At 37.5% G+C, this 22,124-nt stretch overlaps 1 protein-coding gene across 2 annotated transcripts in view; it reads right to left on the bottom strand.

Annotated features, from left to right (window-relative positions):
* LOC139722053 (advillin-like) overlaps positions 1-4,542 on the bottom strand; it is a 126,753-nt gene extending 122,211 nt beyond the window's left edge. For both annotated transcript variants that reach the window (XM_071633375.1, XM_071633371.1), the window contains exon 1: positions 4,442-4,542. The gene's annotated coding sequence lies outside the window, so the exon portion shown is untranslated. The remainder of the gene's footprint in view (positions 1-4,441) is intronic.
* Between the last annotated feature and the right edge of the window lie 17,582 nt (positions 4,543-22,124).

Raw genomic sequence — 22,124 nt, 5'->3', positions numbered from 1 at the left:
CCGACATTTCTTGTTGGATTTTATTCAAGCTTGCTACATTTGTATGGAGGTTTGTGGGGGGTTTATTCCAGGTAACAAAAGTTTCATTGCCAGCACTCTCATTGTTCAAACTTATAGGACGACATGTCATATATATTCCTTGTATGTGCTATTTACCAGCCTCATTTCTTGTCGGATTTTATCGTATCCTGCGAAAGTTGCCATATTATACAACATTCTGGCCTAAAAAGTAATCCAGATGGGGTATGGGAGACGGGTTCGGGGGATACATGTGCTCGAACAGGCATCCTGTGCGAGTGCTCTCGTTGATATTGACATTCCTTTGTAGATGCTGTAAGCCATGCTCTGCACTCTCTACCTCTAGGACATAATTTGGGAAAGCAACAATTTCACACTTTATTTGATTACAGGCTGCATTTCAATGCAAAATCTTGACTGAAGTACAACCATTAGTTCAGAACAGTATAGGAAAGAATTCAAAGTTACACACCATGTTTCTGTTCTCTCCTTGTACTGCGCAATCAAAATGAAATCAAAATTAGTTCCTCCTACAACTGATGGGCATGTATCTGTGCATTTTACTTTCCCATCTTTTAATATGGCATATTTGATATTTCAAATAAAGAACTCTCCTAAAGCATGTTTCCAGCAAATTTTTCTACCTTTTGCAGATCTTCTACAAATACATGTATATGTAACACTGTAATTTTCCACTGCATTTTGATATCATATTCTATACAAAGCACACACAATATTCTTGCCAGCACATAGAAAGAGAGCCTGGCAAAATGCAGCAGGGGAGGTCTTTTCTGCTAGGGTGCAAGTCCTGATTCCTGAAGCACCTTGTAATAACTTGTCTCATCCAAATACAAAACTTCTCTACAGAGCTGTTTCCTGATAGTGGTATGATGTATTTTGAATTGACATTTGCTCAGCCAATGGAACCTCAAGATTTAGCAAAGGAAATTTGTAGAGATATGAACGTCATTACAAGCCTTTATTCTGAGGGTTTTTTTTTTTTTTTTTACCTGGGAATTGATGGTTGACAACCACACCAGCCAGCACTAGTAATGGGCAACCAAAGAATAAAATGTAGCTAAATAGACACATTGCATGTTACATACAATTTAGTTGGGGGTGGAATGGGGACTGGCCCTTCCCACTGTGTAAAGGAGCTTTACCATTTTTATTGAAAAAGATGTAGACTGTGTAATCTGTACACACTACATTACATAAAAGATTTGGACTTGTTCTAAAAATAAAAAAGTTTGTCCTAAAATCAAACTTTTTTGGAGGTTGGAAATCTTTGTTTGTTTTTTGTTTTGTTTTCTAGTGAGGTGCAAGAAAAAGCTTGCCAGACAGTTAAGTATCAAAGGCTGCATTTATCAACTTACCAATGTTTGAAACAAGTTTAAAATGTACCCATTATAACGTACAGCTCATAATTTGGAAATGCCTTTCTGATCGCTTTTCTTGAGTTGCTGCACTGATCAACTCTGTGGTAAGTCAATTGGGAGGCCCTGTAACTGCATGGTTACATTGCGCAGTTTGACTGAAGGAGTGGTGTGTACTGTAAAACGAGGAATGTTCACGTGCATTCTACTTTTGCGAGCCAAAATTTGCGAAATTAAAATGCACATGAAAGTTCTTGTCTATTAATGCACAGAATATTAGAGGCAACTCGTGAAAATTTCATGCTCAAAAAGGCTGATGGCTCCAATTTGCATAAATTGCATGCCGCGAAAATATCTTGTTTTACAGTAGTTGGCAGTTGTTGACGTGTGCAGATCCAAGCTATATAAATGCATTTTAAATAATAAAGGGGATGGCTAGTACCTGATCAGTGGGAATCAGTGGGAATGCTGGGGGATGATTTTTCCAAAACCTTGTGGGGTTCATTTAAGAGTACATTTTGTACATTATGTGTGAAAATTATTTGCTTCAGAATGGTGTCATTTTCAAGTAATGTGCAGTTAAATGTTTCCAGGTTAGCATGCCTGTACAGCAGTCAGACCGCAGCACCCAATAATTCGCTCGCATTTATTCAACTTGTACGCACGCCCGCTCAAGGCTTGCATCCGTAATGAGCTGCGGAAGGGGATTTTGTCCTTGGGCTTTTGGCAACAAAAAATACACCTTATATTCACAAATTTGGTATCAAATTCAAGGAAAATATGTACATTTAAGCTATCGTCACATATTACTCAAATTAGTGTAAATAGGGAGTTTTCGATTGGGTGAACGAGAGGGTTGTGACGCCGAGCGCAAGCGTACATCAAGTCGTCACGTCTGTACGTTTGAGCCGCTGCTAAAACACATTTCAATTTCGGGCGTCACGTCTCATGGCGTGTGCAGGAGGCAACCCGTGCCTTGGGTGCATATACTCTATGCGTAATTTGTGACTTGTTTCTGTACTTGTAATATTTATTTTGTCTTTGACTAGATGTCGAATAAGTATCATGGGATGAATTATGTGGATTTTAAAACATGACGCATGGTACGACTACAAGGTTATGACGTATCAATATCATAAGCTTTCATGAAATTAGAATGTATTGTCTCGAGAGAGAAAAAAGAAAACAGGTGAACTGAGCACGGATTTCCCGAGAGTCATTGTGCTCTTTCGCACGGCGCAACCGATTTGGGTGGACGGTGATAACTGGGGTGAACGCGTTCGAAATTTGGGTGATGAGCCGAGGGTCGACACTCATGCATGCGCAGTACGTAAAACCTACGTCATAACAGGGTGATGCCTGGCTCAACGTGCAAATCGAAAAGTCCCTAATGAAAAGTTTAATATCGTAAACTGAGCTTGAAAAATGATGAAAAAAGTAATTCGTGTAGTACACGTTCAAGATGTCAAAAGAATATCAAATTCACCTCGCATCTCAATGAAAATGCATTGTTTGGTAGTCCATCTCTTAATCTTTGTATCCATGTACAAATATCTTGACAATTCGTTGCTTAATCCGGTCAGGAACCAGTAAAATATACATCAATGTCAGTGCTGGTCAGCTTGAAACTGTGCAATCTCAAGAGTAATTAGCTCTCTCATTGGACAGCGCTTGCATTCAGCGCTTGCATTACGGAACGTCATTACGCTGCTACGGTTTCATGCCACGTGCGTGCATAGCGCATGCTTGCATACAGGCATGCGTGTAGTTCTGTGCTTTGGACAGAAGCTAGAAGCTTGATACAGCCCTGCCACGCCAGTCACCAAAATTACACTCTTTCGCGCCACTGTACACTTTGTGTGGAGCATACTTCCGGCTTAGGGGTGAATTTTACAAACATTTCAAAACGGAAAAACTAGTAAAATCATGCTTGCGTCTCCTTGACTCCAATATATGATGAGCATCTAAGTTTCCTCTCTACTAACAAGCCAAAATCAGAAAAAAAAAAGTTTCTTAATCCAGTCAGGAACCAAAAACGAACTTTAGACGACAAAATCTTCCATGAAAAGCAGGTAAAATTAACGCAAATTCAACTGATTATATCGTCATGATAAGAACCGATATTATACGCAAATTTGGCATTAAAATAAAGATCAAAGTCTGGAGAACAACTTACCGTGACTTGTAACCATGATGAATGCATGTAAAAGTCGCTGCACTGTGAAAACCATACGATAGCCCTGTCAAACTCTCGCAAAATCTCACACTCACGAGACACCTTTCGAACGCAATTTAAAGATCGTCAACGAGAGTGCTGAATAAATCTTGCCGGATCAGCTCATTGGCATACCTGCTGCAGTCTGACTGTACAGTGACGGGGCGATCGTTCACGGCCCATTAACGATTGCTCCGTCACTGTACAGGCATGCCAACCTGGAAACATTAAACTGCACATGTCATTGACATTACTTTAGGCCCTACTTCGTACTTGAATATGACACCATTCTGAAGCAAATAATTTTCACACAACAATAGATCTATAATGTACTCTTAAATGACTCCCACAAGCATGACAAGGATTGGAACAATCATACCCCAGCATTCCCACTGTGCACTGATTCCCACTGATTATACTACTACTACTAGCTGGGGGCCGCTTCGACCTTCATGAGAAAGTAGTGAACGAGGTCGAGCAAGCGAGAGCGGTGGCAACATGACGCTTTCGCCGTAGTTAGCGGCGCGGGGAAGAGCTGGGTAGCGTGTGTGGAAAAGGTGCTTGAAATGCTTCATTCAGGCTTATTGTACGTTTAGCTCGTATGGCGATCGCTGGCTGCTACAACACGTCAACACGTATCGCTTTGAAACAGTGTCAGTAGAACCGCAGCTAGCTCCACACGCGTACACGCCCATGCGATGCGAAGCCTTTGGAAAATTAAACGGCATTCTTTAGTTGAACACATAATCATACGTAATGTGCGATTATAAATCATCCTTGGACAATAAAAAAAAACACTAACTAAAGTTTCTGGATGCATTTCAGTTCTTACCAAGCAGCTTACTGGCAAGCAAGGGTCAGGGAGTCCACTTTTAGGTTCTATACTCGTTGCCCGGGACGCAGGTTCTGCCGTCCAGTTACCGGTAGTAGTTTAGTTCACTTTGATCCTACAATCAGTATACAAGTACAATGTAGCTCTCTTACTATACTCGAGGGATGTGTAGGCAGACTAGACGTAGTACGACAGCGACATTCACTCAATCACGTCAACCAAAGAGCTATCTAGAGACATGTTGTAGAGCCGGGATTTTTTAAAACGGCGGTAATAACGTCTCGTCGGGAAATGTAAAGAAATGCAATTTTGCCGGGAAATGTAAAACCGCTACCGGGGAATGCAAACGGGTCTAGGGCAATTACCCCTGGGCAATTACCCCGGACCCTCCCCTAGCCCTAATCCTAATCTTTATCCTGAACCTAACCCTAACCCTTACCCAAACTCCTAACACTAAACCTAACCCTAACCCTAATCTTAACTCTAACCTTACCACTAAAGGCCGTGTCACACCATAACGCGGGCTTGTGGCGAGGAGGTAGTTTCCCGCACACACGTAGAAAATTTTCAGCGGGCGAACAAGAATGTTTGCAATTATTTTCATTCATGCCTTGTCATACCGTACGGGGGAACTTCCGCGGCTTGACTTGCGGGGAAACAAATTTACTCCAGGGAGCTCTCCGCAGTTGGTCCGCACCTGACAGTATCTAGCGCGTAGTTGCCCGGAGGTGCTCACGCAAGTCCGATTTAACCGCAGCCAAGTTTTGAGCATGACCAAAACTTTTTCCGGGTGAGTCGCGGGAATGCCCGTAGAGGTCCACGCAGAACGCCAGTAGGAGACCCTTAGCGGCAGTACTTCCCAGGCAATTCCCACGCAGGTACTTCGCAGTCCCGTATGCAGCCAAGATAATGAAATTCTGTGAGATTTAAGCCATTCCATTAGAGGAATTCCTTCACTAAGTTGTCAGCCCCCACGCGACTGGTACAAAGGTCACACAGTATACTCGCAAGTATAACGCGTCCAGCAAGTAAGGCACATGCGCTGACTCGCACAAATCCTTTTCCACCCTCAGGAATGTCCCGGTATGCTAGAAAATCCCTACACGTAACAAGCCCGAGTAGCTTGCCCGGATGCGTTTTTTTTTTTTTTTTTAAGACGGCACAGATTGGGGCATGGCGCGTGTTAAACCTATGGGAAAAACGTTGGGTTAGGGTTTTTGGTTATGGTTATGGTTAGGGTTAGGGTTAGGGTTGGGGTTAGGGTTAGGGTTAGGGTTAGGGTTAGGGTTTGATGGTTAGGGTTAGGATTAGGATTAGGGTTAGGTTTAGGGATAGGGTCCCCGATAGATTTTTAGTTTCCCCAATCTGTGCCGTCTAAAAAAAACATGCCCGGATAGGTGTGACAGGGCCTAAACACGGTTGCGGGTAAAAAAAAAAAAAAAAAAAAATATGCGTGCGCACCTCCGGGCGACTACTTTTGAGATACATGCTAGGTACTGTCATGTGCGGATATCTACGGGGACCTCCGGGTAGTCAAAATTGTTCTTTGCAAGTCACACGCAAGGCTGGTGTGACACGGCCTTTAACCAGTATTTAGCCGGGGGGTACAATTGCCCGGATACGATGCAAACTAATGTACTTCAACGGTATTATGTCTGATGATAGTTATAGATGAACTCGATGTCTAACAAAACTGTATTTACCGTTTCCATTCTTGTAAACCCCATAACGGATTTTCACCAACTTGGCAAATACCATCTATATGGTGATATTATTTGTTTAAATGCAGGGCCGGCGACCGGAGCGTTTTCAAAAATGGGGAGGGGGCCACTTCCGGGTTTCATGAGCTAACAAGCAAAAAAACAAAAAAAAAAAAGAGCGACGTTACCGATTACCAATCCTTCATAGACATGTGGGTTGAGTGAACGCAGCAATATTAGCAGAACACATCAGTGAGAGTTTGAGGAAAATCATACAATCCATTCAAAAGTTATGAATTTTTTAGGTATCTGCTAAGTCACGGCTGGATGAGAAGACTACTGTAGCTTGTGACTTCACATGTGTACAACAATATAAAGAAATAATAAAGAAAATTCAGCATATTTTCATTTTTCTCGCATAACAACAGAACACTCGACTTCTCTCTTTCAAAAGGCAGGGGGAATAATATTACCCTCAACATTATGTCAGTAACAAGTTGAAGAAATGTGCACTTTATTCAAAAAGTAATTTTTTGTGAATTTCTCTTTTTATTTTCGTTATATTGTTGTACGCATGGACATCACACACTGTAGTAGTCTTCTCATCCAGCAGTGACTGCGCAGATGCTTTGAAAATTCATAACTTTTGAACGGATTGTCCGATTTTCTCCAAACTTTCACTGATGTGTTGTACTAATATTGTTGCCTTCACTCAATCCTCATGTATATTATGAAGGTGGACTTGTCCTTTAAACGTCCCGAAATTTGACTACGACCACATATTACCGTCTTTACCATGTTGATGAATTACCCATTATGACCTGTTACTGTTACTATCCTGATGAAACCGTATTTTACAGAGTTACAACAGGGTGATGAGGGCCGGGTAATATGGGAAATGTTGATCAAGTATAGGCTTCGTCTGGTTAGAGGCCTAACCTTGCAAACTTGAGTAATAACAGTAGCCTAATCTTACCGCAATCCCAGCGAAATTTTCAAGTCCAAAAATTACTGTTTTCACCCGGCCCTATATGAAACCGACATTTTACTGAGTTACAACAGGGTGATGAGGGGTAATATGGGTAATGTGGAATGGTTTCGATTGGTTATAACATTGCAAACTTTAGAAGTAACGGTATAGGCCTAATCTTAGAGCAATCCCAGCGAATTTTTCATAAATGACTGTTATCACCGTGTTGAAACCAAGTTACAACAGCTCTGACAGCAGAGACACGTCAGAATGACGTCTATTTCACGTCAGCGCTGTCGTCAGAAAGACGTCGTAAACTGTCGTTAATAATACGTCATTTTGCTTAAATGGAAGACGTAAAAAAGGTGATTAGACGTAATAAAGGCGTCATATATGTCGTCTTATCGACGTACATTAACAGATTAAGAACGTCATTTAGACGTCTTAGACTGACGTCAAAATGTATCTTTGCTCAAATGGCAGACGTACAGAAGACGTCATATTTGTGACGTCTGTCTGACGTTTGGGTGGTCATACAAAGACGTCTTAATGACGTTAAAATTACTACTTAAAAGACAAAATATCACGTCAGAATAACGTCATAAACATGTTGTTTACACGTCAATTTAAGACCTTTCTACGTGATATTGATACAGAAAAAAGACGTCTAAAAGACGCCTTTTTTACGAAAATAACCAAAGAAAAAAAACGTCAGTTTAACGTCGTTTTTAAGCCGAGATAGAATAATTACTCTACGTTAATTGCAAAGTCTAATGAAGGTGTGGGCATCTTCAGCTACTATCCTACGAATAATACCACTAATATCCTAAACCCTATGCCTATGCCTATGCCTACCACCTATTCCTCGTTACTGGATTGTTGTTGTTGTTATAATTGTTGGTGTTGCATTCAAAACTCGAATATTTCACGCCAAACAATTCATTATTTTATTTTTAGACACCACGTTAATTTTTTTTCGCGCCTTTCATAAACAAAATATTTTTCAAAATATATATAAAATAAACATAAAAAACTGTCCTTTGCACTGGTCCACTCAACCTGCCAACCGCTGTCTAATGGTATAATCTTGCCAACCCAGCTATGTACATTTAGCAGGCTTCTCAGAACAAAGGCCTAGGCCACTCATATACACGGAGAGCAGGCGGGGGGCGCAAAGATGTCAGAAATTTTTAGAAACAATTTGAATAATAATCAATTTCTCATACTGTAATAATCAATTTCTCATACTGTAAGCACTTTCATTTGGAGCTTAATCAACGTGAGTTTATCAACAGTGTTAGTGTGCTATAATTACACCAACAAAAACAAACCTAGAAAACTATGTGAGAAGAAAAAAAAAACACACAGGTTCTACAGCAATCTAAATCTATTTGTCCTTTTGACGTATTTCAAAGCGATATGTATATTGCGTGGTTGTAATAAAACATATTATATTTAACTCTTTCTGATTAACTTCTTTTTTTCATCAACTTCCTCTCATCTTCAAACATATCACAATGAAATAAATGATACTCTACAGTTTCTCGAACCATACATGTGGCACACATTCCCGTCGGATGTTTGCCAATGATATACATAAAGTGATTTAATCTTGCCACACCAAATCTCAATCTACAAGCAACAACTTCCTCTCTCCTTGTACGGCAACTCAGTGATGTGACCGGCAGCGTTTTTTTTTTAAGACGGCACAGATTGGGGCATGGCGCGTGTTAAACCTATGGGAAAAACGTTGGGTTAGGGTTTTTGGTTATGGTTAGGATTAGGGTTAGGGTTAGGGTTGGGGTTAGGATTAGGGTTAGGGTTAGGGTTAGGGTTAGGATTAGGATTAGGGTCAGGTTTAGGGATAGGGTCCCCGATAGATTTTTAGTTTCCCCAATCTGTGCCGTCTAAAAAAAACACGCTGACCGGCAGTACATTCTTCTTCACGATATATAAATGGCGCCCTCTATCGGATGCGTCCCACTGAATCTGCCAGATCGCGTTATAATATCTCCCAATGGCAATCATTGCTCGTATTTCATTATATGATTTTTTTAACAAATATATCTACATATTCTCTTTTCAAGGTTGCTTTTGCCAAAGAATCTACCATTTCATTTCCATAAATATCACAATGTGAGGGAATCCATAAAAAAGATACTGTTATTCCCATGTATTAATTCGCAATCTTAAACATTATTTCTTGCACTATATTATTATCATTGGAAACATTTTCTATTTCATGCAAACTATTCAAAGAGTCCGTTAATATCACCACATCTGAGACTGGCTGAAATTCTTCTATCCAGTTTAATGCCATTACTATGGCTACTTGCTCCGCTCTACATACTGAAATTGACGTAACTTTTTTTTTTCCTACTGAAACATTCAGCTGAGGAGCGTAAAAGGCAATCGCCGTAGCACCGCTATCAGTCTCTTTGGATGCGTCAGTAAATATTCTTAAATGATATATCCAGCGAGTATTTATCACTTCTTCGCTATCTGTTCTTTGTTGATGAATCATATCAGCTTTACTGACCCTGTTATGGATATCACAACATATTTCAGGCTCTACGACATGCCATGGAGGGTGTACTGCATGGTACACAGACATTTTCTACCTCCGCATCTAGATTTAGAGTGCAAACAGCTATGGTTTGATATTTCTTATTTTCGTCACATTTTCTCGTGTGATATTGCCAACAGTCCATAAAGCTAAGCTCTTGACGGGTGATTGGTACTAGAACTTAATATTCTGTATTTCAATCTATCAGCCAATAACTGACGTCTAAGTTCTAAAGGCATCTCGCCACACTCCATTTGCAGAGCCTCTAAAGACGCTGTAGGGAGAGCTCCTGTAACTAACCTTAGACATTGATACTGTATAGAATCCAAGGTAGATTTAATAGTCTTGCAGGTAGAATCGTACACCTCTGCAGCAAAGTCTATTACTGGACTGATAAGGTACCTGTACATCAAATTGAGGACATAAAAATCACTTCCCCATGATGCACCAGATACACATCGCATCAAATTGATTCTTTTTTGACAACTAATCTTATTTTTTTTTCAATATACTTTGACCAATTCATGCAAATTACTATCAAATACCACTCCGAGATATTTATAACTGTGTACTTGCTTTAATTTCAAACCATTCATACATACATTCATGCCAGTGTAACCTTTTTTATTAGTAAATACCATATAACACGATTTTTAATTAAATGACTGAGCTTCAACCAACCTTGAATTGTAGAGGGCAAGCTTTCGTCCTCTCCTGAGGACTTTCTCAAGCCTTATGCAGTGGAGTGTTGTCTTGCTGCCGTTGCCTGTCTTTATTAATCACTGGACCATAGATTGGTGAAAGGGTATATCCCTTTCGATTTTTCTGCACGATTTTTCTGCTGAAAAATTCATTTTCCAGGATTTACTCCGTTCATATAGAAAATCCACACAGGACTGCAGTTTCTTTGCTAATAATTTCAGATTTTTACAAGAAATTTACAGAGCAATATCATCAGCATATATAAATGTAGTAGCAACTGATAATCCTTTGGATATATCACTTACGTAAATATTGAATAACAAAGGACATATAACACTTCCTTGAGGTAGTCCTCTATCATCGGTACGGAAGTTGTTAGAGAATTGTCCTTTAACTCTTACATTAAATGATCTGTTTGATAAAAAGGATGATATCCATGATAGCAATCTTCCATTGATCCCAACCATCTTCAACTTCCTCACCATAGTACACTTCTCAATAGAATCATACGCTTTATCTAAATCCATTAATAACACACCCAAATAACCTTTATCTATCATACATTTCTTAACATCTGTATCCAACATGACTATCGAGTCAAAGGACTCCTCTGCCCTTTCTGAATCCTGATTGGTATTCAGATAAGAGATCGTGTTTTTCTGCATACCATTCCAATCTCTTGTAGATCATCCTCTCCATGATCTTACACAAATATGAGGTTAATGATATATGTCTATACGAATGAGGATCTGTCTTACACTTTCCTTGTTTTAGTATTGGATATGAATCGCATGTAACCAATCGTGTGGAAGATCAGAGGTCTCCCAAATACGATTGAACAATTCCAGTATTTTCTGCTGAGCACTTTTTGACATAATTTCAATGTGGCGTTTATACAAATGCCATCTAGACCTGGAGTCGATTCCTGTGACATTTTAAGTGCTAGTCTAAATTCACCAAAATTGAATGGTTCATTTAAGCTGTCAGATACATTTATACTATGTAAATAGGAAGCATCATTTTCCTCCGAACTGTTTTCATTGTATCATTTTCTTGATAACAACTACCCAAAACATTTGCGACTTCAGATTCATCAGTAATATATAATATGTTAACATTCATAATAATAGCTTTCTCGTTATTACTATGCTCTCCTCTCATTTTCATTATCTTTCTCCATATTTGCGCGACTGGAGTAAAACAATTCATACTTTTACAATAATTTCTCCAATAATTCATTTTAGCCTGTCTAATAACACGCTGCGCAGACGCCTTTTTCTGGTTATATTCACATAAATCCTCATATTTTCCCGTTCTCATAAATTTTCTTTTTACTTTATTTCCAACTTTAACTGCATCCCAACAGTCTTTATTCCACCGCGGGATTGAGGAATGACGTTTTTTGTTTCTATTTGAACAATCTACAGACGCCTTCTCAACATCAATTTATATTCACTCTGCACATCATAAGATTCCATTTTCATTAAAAAACGATCATCAATCTCTTGTTTATATATACTCCAGTCAATTTTCTTGTAACATCTCCCATCATATGACGTTTCTTTCTTATACTCATTTCCGGATACTTCTATAGTAACTTCCACGGGGAAGTGGTCACTTCCGAATCTATCCGAAATGACACTCCATTTACTCTTAACGGCTAACCTCCTACTCACAATAGTTAGATCTAGACAAGAGAGTGTACCAGTATGAGGATCGAGTCTTGTCGGATCACCATTGTTCAGTACGACAGCATCGTTTTCTGAGAGAAAGGAGACAATTTCTTTTCCATTTTTATCACAATAATCACTACCCCACATTTCGTGGTGGCTATTGAAATCTCCGCACAAAATAATAGGTCTGTTTATTCTATTCCAAATCTCACTCAAATAATTACACGTTATTCTTTTGCAAGGGTTGTACAAATTAATAACATTTTGTACTAGGTTTTCAAAAGAAATTTCCACACATTGATATTCTTCATCCGTAGGAGTATCAATCAAGCGATAATTGAGGTCTCCTCGGATATATGTGGCGCATCCACCGCTATTTCCTGTGATTCTATTATGTGGTATACAAGTATAATTTTCTACTTGCACAACGTCATTTTCTTTAAACCATGTTTCCTGAATACAGATGATATCAAATTTGCTTGTATGGCATGATGCTATAATAGGTAAGATTGTAGTTCGCACCCATCAGAAGGGAGTCCTTGAGCATTCCATTGCAGAAAGGACAAGGGACCCATGGTATAAGCTACTATGTAAACATCATTCAACAATGCATGTATGGTGGAGGGGTCAGTGTTTTTTTCCAAAACACTTCTTCGCTGCATCCACCACAAGTTTTACTAGATTGATGTAGCACGTTTCTATATAAACGGGCGAAAAGTTTTAATGCTTCCTGGCATGGTTACTAAACTAGGCCACAATTTTGTGAGAAACCCAAAATATGTCTCCATAACACAAGTTAGGATTAGTTCGAATAAGATAAGAATAAAATGTCAATTTTTTGGCACAGTTTAAGTCTAAACCCAGCATAAATACTGTAATCATCAATGTTTTCCATATTTTCACTAGTTTTTGCATATTAGATTCAATCTTATGAATATTCATGATCGATACTGTAACGAATCGAATGACGTCGTTCTGTCGTCTATACGACCAGTCACAAGCATTAAGACTAGTAAAAATCATGTCATATCAATATGATTATGAAAAGATTATTGATCTAGGCAAGTGTAACATATTCAATTTTAATTCAATAAGTATTTTGATGTCTTTTATCTATTTCTACTATTTTCCAAATTATAGATTCTCTTAAATGTTGTTTTAAAGAATTCATTTCGATTCCATCATTCATACTCGATTACAAATTGAGTGTGTCGTTATTGTTTGCTAGCTGCGTGATATTTCAAACATCTTACAAAATACACCTAGTACAAAATAGATATTGGGACTATCATTGTGTCTAATTCCTATACATTAAGATACACTTCACAAATATCATACACGATAATTGCATGGATATACTCGTCCGTTGTTTGTTTGTTTGTTTATTTGGTTTTTTTTTTGAAAATTAATGATCAATATAGAAACCAACAGAAGACAAGTCCCAGCGTTTATTGGTATCAGATTTCCAGTTAGGTTAATGAGTTTAAATGTGTACAAACTATTTGTCGTCGACTTACACTCAAGGAAGTGATGCATGATTTCTTGTGTTGAAGTCGTGCAGTATCGTACTTAAACACACACAAAAGAATAGTGTATACACATAGAAAGTGATGATATAATGAGGCTATGATAGCACTTCACCCGTATGAACTTTATTATATCAGCAGAACTATATGTCAACAGTGTGAGAGAAAAAGAAATGCAACCCACAGCTGCGATTCTCATGTAATATACACATTTGTTGATGCGATGTGAAAAGATCGTTTTATTATGTGCTGTCATTTCGCAAAAGATAATCTTATTTTTTTAATGGTAAATAACAACATATTAAAGAAAGCTACTTTACCCGATATTAGCCAAATTCAAGATCTTTTCATTAAGTTGGAGCATCGAGCATCACATCAGAGTCACAAACGCTACTGACGAGTTTTATGATATGCATTTATAGGAAACTGACATATCACTACACGTTTGAATCATGATATTTTAGCCAGAGTGTTCTAGCTTCATTCAAAGCCTGGACAAAAGTACGGAATCTACACTGTAACATGAGCAATGTTGCAGCCGTTTTTTTTTTTTTCTTTCTTTGTACCGAAAACTCGACGGGCGCCTGACAGCGCAATGATTGCACCTTTCTTGCACTTGGTGTATGTGTCTATATGTGTGTGTGTGTGTGTGTGTGTGTGTGTGTGTGTGTGTGTGTATGTGATGTGTTCGTGTGGGTGTTATGTTTGTACGTTTATGTGCTTGTGTGTTTTGGGTGTGGTAGGTGTGCAGTATATCGTCGCTTGCAAAAGTCTTGCGCAACACCCAACATCTGGGGTGATGAGGGGTAGTATAGATAATCTTGAATGGCTTTAAATGGTAATAACATTGCAAAATTGAGTAATAACAGTCATCTCGTAGCAATCCAAGCAAAATTGTCAAGCTCCGCAAATTACTGTTATCACCGTGTTGAAACCAACACTTTACCGAGTTACATCGGGGTGATAAGGGTAATAATAGGGTAATGTTTTTTGAATTGAATTGAATTTATTCGTTTCATGTCCATTTTCAATTGCATTGTTGTTTACATATTGACACATAATATTACAGTAATATATCAGCATGAATTGACAGAATATAGGGTACTTATACAAAGAGAAATGGGGTGACCCAACTAATAGCTTGTAAAATTTGTAGGTCACCATGACGAGCAATATTCATAATAACGTATAGAGTAATTGAGAATATGACATATATACAGACTCCTGAAACATAATTACATAACTTGTACATATTTACATCTTAAAGGTAGTAAACATGAATGAGAAAGAGAGGGAGAGAAGGAGAGAACGAGAGAAATAGAGGAAATAAAGTGAGAACCGAAGGGGGGAGAGAGGGGAAGAAAAAGAAATAAAGAACAAAAATAAACAGTGGAATTGAAATGAATAGGAATTCCACATGAATCATATACCATGTAAATGTTGATATAAGATTACCTTATAGGGTAAAAGTGTCCAGATATCTGGTACAGGATTATAAAGGCTAGTTACATCGTAACGTATTTACTCAGAAGACTTAGTTTCAATTTGCATTTGAATGTTCTGGGGCTTGTGGTTTGTTGAAGAGAATAGGCTAAAGAATTCCAATATTTTGGTCCAGCAAAAGCAAGTGTATTGTGTTTAAAGTTGGTTCTAATGGATGGTAGGTGGTAAGAAGAATACTGCCGAGTGTAGTAATTGTGCCCTTGTTCATTCATAACCAAAAGTGACGAAATAACCTGTGGAAATTCAGAATCCTTCGAGCTGTACATAGTGGATCCTAGATTCATAAAATATATATCCTGTACTTTTAGAAATTGATTTTCATAGAAGAGTTCATTAGTGTGAGAACGTGATGTTGCACCAGAAGTAATTCTCACTACCCGTTTTTGGAGTATTAATAATTTATCCCAGTATAATTTTGCCGAGTTTCCCCAGGCAAGAACGTCATAATTGAGATAGGGTAGTACAAGGGTTGAGTATAGTATACGCAATATATTCTTTGGAAATATAGATTTTATATTATTGATAACGCCAACATTTCTGGAAAGAAGTTTACTTAAGTAGCATATATGCATTCTCCAATTCAATTTGTTGAATGGCTTTAAATGGTTATAACGTTGCAACCTTGAGTGATAACAGTAACATTCATGCATATTCATGAATATTCAAATGAGAAAATGTGTGACCTAATCTTAGTAACCATGTCTTCACGTATTACAACATTTTTGGGGTATTATACAGAATGTGACTGCTAGTACTTTAGATGGTAGGACACACAGATTAAGTTAGGGTAGGACTAGGATTAGGAGTAGGGCATATCAATTAATCCCAAAATTGTGCCTAACATAATCTTATAACTAATTATATGCCCAATTCAACCCTTAATCTTTATTTTTGATAATATCGTGTGGTGATAACAAGCACTCAAAAAAAAATAAATCCGGGTCAGAACTGACCCGGAACTGGGTCCGTTGGGGTCACACACCGTTCCAGGTCAGAAATGACAAGGAATGGGGTCAGATATGACCCCATCCAGAGTCATGAATTGGGTCAGGGTGACCCTGCTCTCGTCTTCATGACCAAATTCCGTCATTTTTGACCGGTGTGTGATCCCTACATACCCAGTTCCGGGTCAGTTCTGACCCGGATTTTTTTTTTAGAATGTTGTGGAATGTGACTAATATCGGTTACATCATACTGGGTATTGGGAAATGCATATAACAAGTGGTAATAACTTGGAAATGCTGGAAATATCGGTTACATCATTCCAGATAATATCAGGGTAATATTGGGTAAATGCAGTAATATAAGGTTATAATACGTGGGAATGCTGAAAATATCGGTTACATCAAGCCGTGGATAATATTTGGTAAATGGAATCACAAAAATGGGCCCTTTCGGGCATTTATCCCCAATTGGTCAGGGTCAAACCTTGGTTACCAACAAGATGTGAGTAATATTACGTCAATTATTCCAATATGACACCTATCAAAAGGGGGATAGCAGCGACATCTATTTGTAAAATGCCTCTATTATGGAAAATATAGAAATTTGAAAATACGTCACAAAATGGGCCTTTAATTTTGGGCATTTATTCCATATTGGCCAGGGTCAAACCTTGATTATCAACAGATATGAGTTATTTGATGTGAATTATACCAAAAACCTGGCCAATAGGAGAAAACAGCTTTTTCTCCTAACACATATAACTTAATTAGAAAGAATATTGATATTTTCATGTATATCACAAAATGGGCCCTATCGGGCATTAATCCCCTATTGTCCAGGGTTGAAAGTTGGTTATCAACAAATATGAGTTATATTATGTATATTATAACAATATAAAACTGGACAGTAGGGAGAAGGAGCGACATCTACACTCAGCGAAAAAAAGAAACTAAACACTTTTTCAAGTTTATCTGTCTCATAGACTATCTGACTAAAAATGATGTTTTATCTACCATGTTAAAGGTAATTTAATTAGCTTCCAACATAGTAGGTCAATGAAAATGTTAACTTTACGCATGAGTGAACATATTCGTTTTTCTCTTCCAAGGTACAAAAGTAAAAATTGCAAAATAGACAAGTTGCTATTCAAGCGTATTTGCTCTTCCATATTATAATGAGATAAAAAGACAAATTCAACACAATAGAAATGCTAATTAATTTGAAAGCATCAACATATGATCTCAATAATGTCTCTGCAACCCTCTAAAGATACAGAACGGCAAAAAATAATGGAGCAAAATGAAGAATCTTCTGTCAAATCTGCAGTCAAAAGACATAAGAGAAAAATTATGGTAACAAAGAAAGTTAAATTTTAAACGCTATTCTAATTTAGGAAAATTTGAAATAATATTTGGTTCTTGAATTTGTCTCGGGATTTCTTAAATTCCTTAATTAAAGGTAAAATGAAGAAATTCTGTCGATTTTATCACCTTTACGGCTTACTCCCTATGACATTTAAATTTTGAATTGATGGAAAATGCTTATATTCCATCTTCAGTTTCCCCACTATGTTTTTGTTCTGAATATAAAGGGAAACAAGGGAACGGAAACTTATTTCTGCTATTTCATTCATGTCTCTAATTGCGTTAAATTGGTCTTTTGTTATCATTGCTATCTTGGAGGCCATTTGCAAATGAATTTCAATATGTCCAATTCTGCAATGTTTACTTTTCTGCCTTGGAGGACAAAAACGAATGTGTTCACTCATGCGTAAAATTTCCCTTTGTATAAGCCTACCAGGATGGTAGCCAATTAAATAATCTTTGATGCGGTATATGACACATTCATTTTCATCAAAATCTTCTATGAAAAACATCAGGTGGAAAAAGTGTTTACTTTCTTTCTTTTCTTTTTTTTTTGCTGAGTGTATAAGCGATATTCCTCTATTCATGCCGTCAAACCCCCGTTTGAGGCGAGACTCCATCGTCAAACGAAGATGATGGGGTGCTATACCCCCCTAACGATTCCTCGTTTGAGAGTTGGGAGTTGATGTACTCGCCCGCTGCAAAATAACTTTCTACTCAGGCGTGGCAAACCTGGAGGCCAAGCCAGGGTTTAATGACCGCAACAGCTGTCATATTACGTAAGAGCATGATAAGGATATCTGCCTGTGGCAGACCATTGAAAGTGCACTAAATTTTTTCTATTCTTTCTAAAGTTGTAGATTTTATGTTCTATTGAGAAATTCTATAGTCATCCGTTTTGAATTTCGAACGAAAAAATTTGACCTATAAATAACGAAAATACAGGAATAAGAAGGAGAGCATTGTAGAAGTTTGTCGACACACACACGCACCATGGAGCTACATAGCCCATGCCAAAACCAAAACAATCTCCTCCTCTCGCGGGTGCCCCCCCCCCCCCTGTGGCGGTGACTGATGCTTAGATTAGGCCAGGGTCAAGAAACAAGTGTTTTATATCTTTGGTTTTCAAGTCCTTGATTGCCAAGATATACACTGGCATTGTCTACAGGGGTGTAGCTTCTTCAAACGAGAGATTTGCCTCATCTATGGAAAATACACAGATTTCCGAATATATCTTAAAATAGGTCCTATTGGGCCTTTATCCCCTATTGGCCAGGTTCAAACCTTGGTTATCAACTGATATGAGTTATACTATGTCAATTATACCTCTCTAAAACCTGGCCAATAGGGGAAAACAGCTTTTTCTACGAACACATAGAACTCAAGCACAAAGAATATCGATATTTTCATGTAGGCCTATATCACAAAATAGGTCCTTTCGGACATTTATCCCCAATTGGCCAGGGTCAAACCTTGGTTATCAACAGATAGGGGTTATATTATGCCAAATATACCGATATGAAACTGGCCAAACGGAAATAATAGCGACATCAATAAGTGATATTCGTCTATTATGGAAAATACACAAATTTCCGAATACATCACAAAATAGGCCCTTTTGGGCATTTATTGGCCAGTGTCAAAGCTTGTTTACTAACAGGTATGAGTTATCTGATGTCAATTATACCAATATCAACCTGGCCAATAGGGAAAAACAGCTTTTTCTACTAACACATATAACTCAATTTAAAAGAATATCGATATTTTCATGTATATATCACAAAATGGGCCCTTTCGGACATTTTATCCCTAATTGGCCAGGGTCAAACCTTGTAACCGGAGGGCCAAACCCCAAAAAGTCGCTTACTTAACGAGTGAGTTGCACTCTCTCTACAAACTAAGTAGACCATGCTTATTTTCAAGTTTTTATTGTAACAAACAACATTCCACTGGTCTACCTCAAAAAATTTGTTGCGAAAGCCTCCAAATCCAAGATGGCGTCCAAGATGGCCGCCATATTTACTGAATTTGTTATTTGAAAGATAGAATTTGATTGAAAATTCAGATTTCAACAAATTTGATGTCATGTGAAAGAAAATAAAATTTTCTACAAGTTGATACCATTTTTGTGGGTTATTGTGATAATTGGATTGAGATTTTAAGGAAAAAACACTCATTTTTTTATATTTTTCTGAAAAAAGGAAAATCATGAAAATGCTTGATTCAGCATAAATCAGAGAAAGACTGAAGGATTATCTTGAAACGTTTCAAGAATTTTTTTTGACATATAATTAATATTTGAAGAAATTTAGGGGGGAGTACCGTTTTCGGTTCAGGAGTTATAATGTCTCAAACTTGAAAACTCACTATGTAAAAATGGCCACTTTAGTTGTGACAAGACCTTGTTGGTCGTAGAAAAAGCCTGCGCGCGCCAAGACTACTACACGCACCATTGGCACTGGCGCTTGTGGCAGTGCCAGTGGTGCGTGCAGTAGTCTCGGCAAACGCAGACTTTTTCTTTGACTAACGCGGGTTTGTGCCTGCAAACTAACTCTTCATACCAAGTGGTAGATCAGGTGACGCTGATTGCTATTATTTCAAAGTAGATTGTTCTGAAGCAGATGAGATGAAGCAAAAAATATCTTTCAAATAGAGGTAGAAGCTTGAAACAACCTTGCTATAGAAAGTTTAAAACAAAATTTTGATCAATCACTAAAAAAAAATTCAAGATTGCAGGCCATCAAAGCTGACATAGTGTTTTGCGCCAAAGTAAATGTATCATTTCGATTTTGATACAATTTTGTCTGTTTTGCTGTCTCATATGGTTTTTATATATTCTCAACATTTTAATGCCATTTTAAACCATCTCAGGTTTTTATGGAGACATTTTTCAGAATGCACCATGAATATTTCTCTAAAAAGTTAAAAAAATAAAACTAGAAATGTTTATGAAAACCATGCAGAAATTAACATCTTTCCCATATAATCAATATTTGGAGAAAATCAGAGGTCAGTATTGTATTTGGTTCAGGAGTTATAATGTCTCAAACTTGAAATCCCATTTTACATAATATGTTATTTACATGCATCTGTTCCCAAAGACGTCACAGAGGGTCAAATCCAAGATCGTGCTTACTTTTCGAGTTCCACTCTCTCTATAAACAAGACCATACATAATATTAAGCATACTAAGCAATGTTCCGTAAGTAGGCCTATACACCTCAGTAGATTTGTTGCAAAGTACAGATGCGGTCCAACAGGGCCGCCATTTTATTGAAATTAACATTTCAAACATAAAATTTGATAGAGACATTGGATTGCAACAAATTTGATGTCATATGAAGGAGAGTAAAAGTTTCTAAAAGTTGATACCACTTTAGCTGTGTATTGTCACTGATAAATTGGGAGGGGGGATTGTTTGCTTCTCTTTTTGGGGGGGATCCATATTTTTATATTGTTTTGAAAAAAGGAAGACATGTAAAAATGCATGATTTAGTATTTATCAAAGAAGAACTGAAGAATTATTTTGAAACCTGCGAATGAGATTGGGATTTACTGAGATTGAGACATAATTCATATTTCTGGAATTACAGGCAATATCATACACTGTTGACAAGTTAACATCTAAAACTTGAAAAAATTATATTTATGCATTATAAATTTTGCTTACAATGTGTTTACATGGTCACATGTAATACTGTAATGGTCTAGTGACTTGCAAGTACCTGCAAACTAACTTTTCATGCCAAGTGGTAGGTGACGCTGGTCGCTATTACTGTAGCATTTCATCATAGTAGATTGTTCTGAGGCAGATAAGATTGAACAGAAAGTATTTTCCAAAAAGAGGTAGGAGCTTAGAATTTGGCACAATTTTTGCCAATGTGTAATATTTAGCGATAAAAATAGTATCCACACAAAATTCAAGATGGCGGTAATTAATCGAGGTTGTCGTTCAAGGCATTATTTACCATTAGTGCACGTAAAACAAAAACCCAACTTTACTTAATTCCTCAAACTAGTTCTAAACTGTGAGTTAGGGATTAATGTACAAACTTAAATCAGTATAATTAATGCTAAATATTGTTAGATATACTAAATAGATCTGATAAGAATGTTTTTTATGTCAACAGTTATCATTGTTATGGTTTCTTGAAAAGAAATGGCGATATCTCCGTATGTTTAAGGCTTTATTGTAATTTTTTTTACATGGTAGAATGTTTCGTAATACAACTAACCTGCACATATAAATCGAATGTGATATCTCTCCCACTGGTAAACAATACCTTTAGTGTGTTGCGTCAAAGTTATCTCAACTTATAACTTTTAATTTGATATGTTTTTTTAATCTTCTTATGTTGCTGTCTATTACATGTTTCTATACATCCGAACGATATTATACTAGTGTAAACCATATTGAGGGTCTTTTTTTTTTGGGGGGGGGGGTGGAGCTCATTCCAGTGTTTGGGTAAGGCCCAATCTTTAATAAAAAAGAAATGCTTCTGTATCAAAGATATGCTTTTTTACTTGTATGTTACTCTGCTGCTGTAGAAACGTGAATGATGATGGTATATGTGTAATAATGTCTGATCTGTAGATGTCCTTGAAAGCCCTTCTGATCCGAACCCCCCCCCCCCCAAAAAAAAAAAAAATCCAACATGGCGGCAATTTCTCAACTTTGCTCTTAAATGTGTTGTGCGAAATTACTTTTCAGTATATTGTTCGAATAAAATTGTC

The sequence above is a fragment of the Diadema antillarum genome, unplaced genomic scaffold, assembly GCF_040938485.1.
Source record: "Diadema antillarum isolate AM-2024a unplaced genomic scaffold, OU_Dant_1.0 scf00000156, whole genome shotgun sequence".
Taxonomy (NCBI): Eukaryota; Metazoa; Echinodermata; class Echinoidea; order Diadematoida; family Diadematidae; genus Diadema; species Diadema antillarum.
Note: the sequence above shows the minus strand (reverse complement) of the source record. Positions and strands in the feature narration are given on the sequence as shown.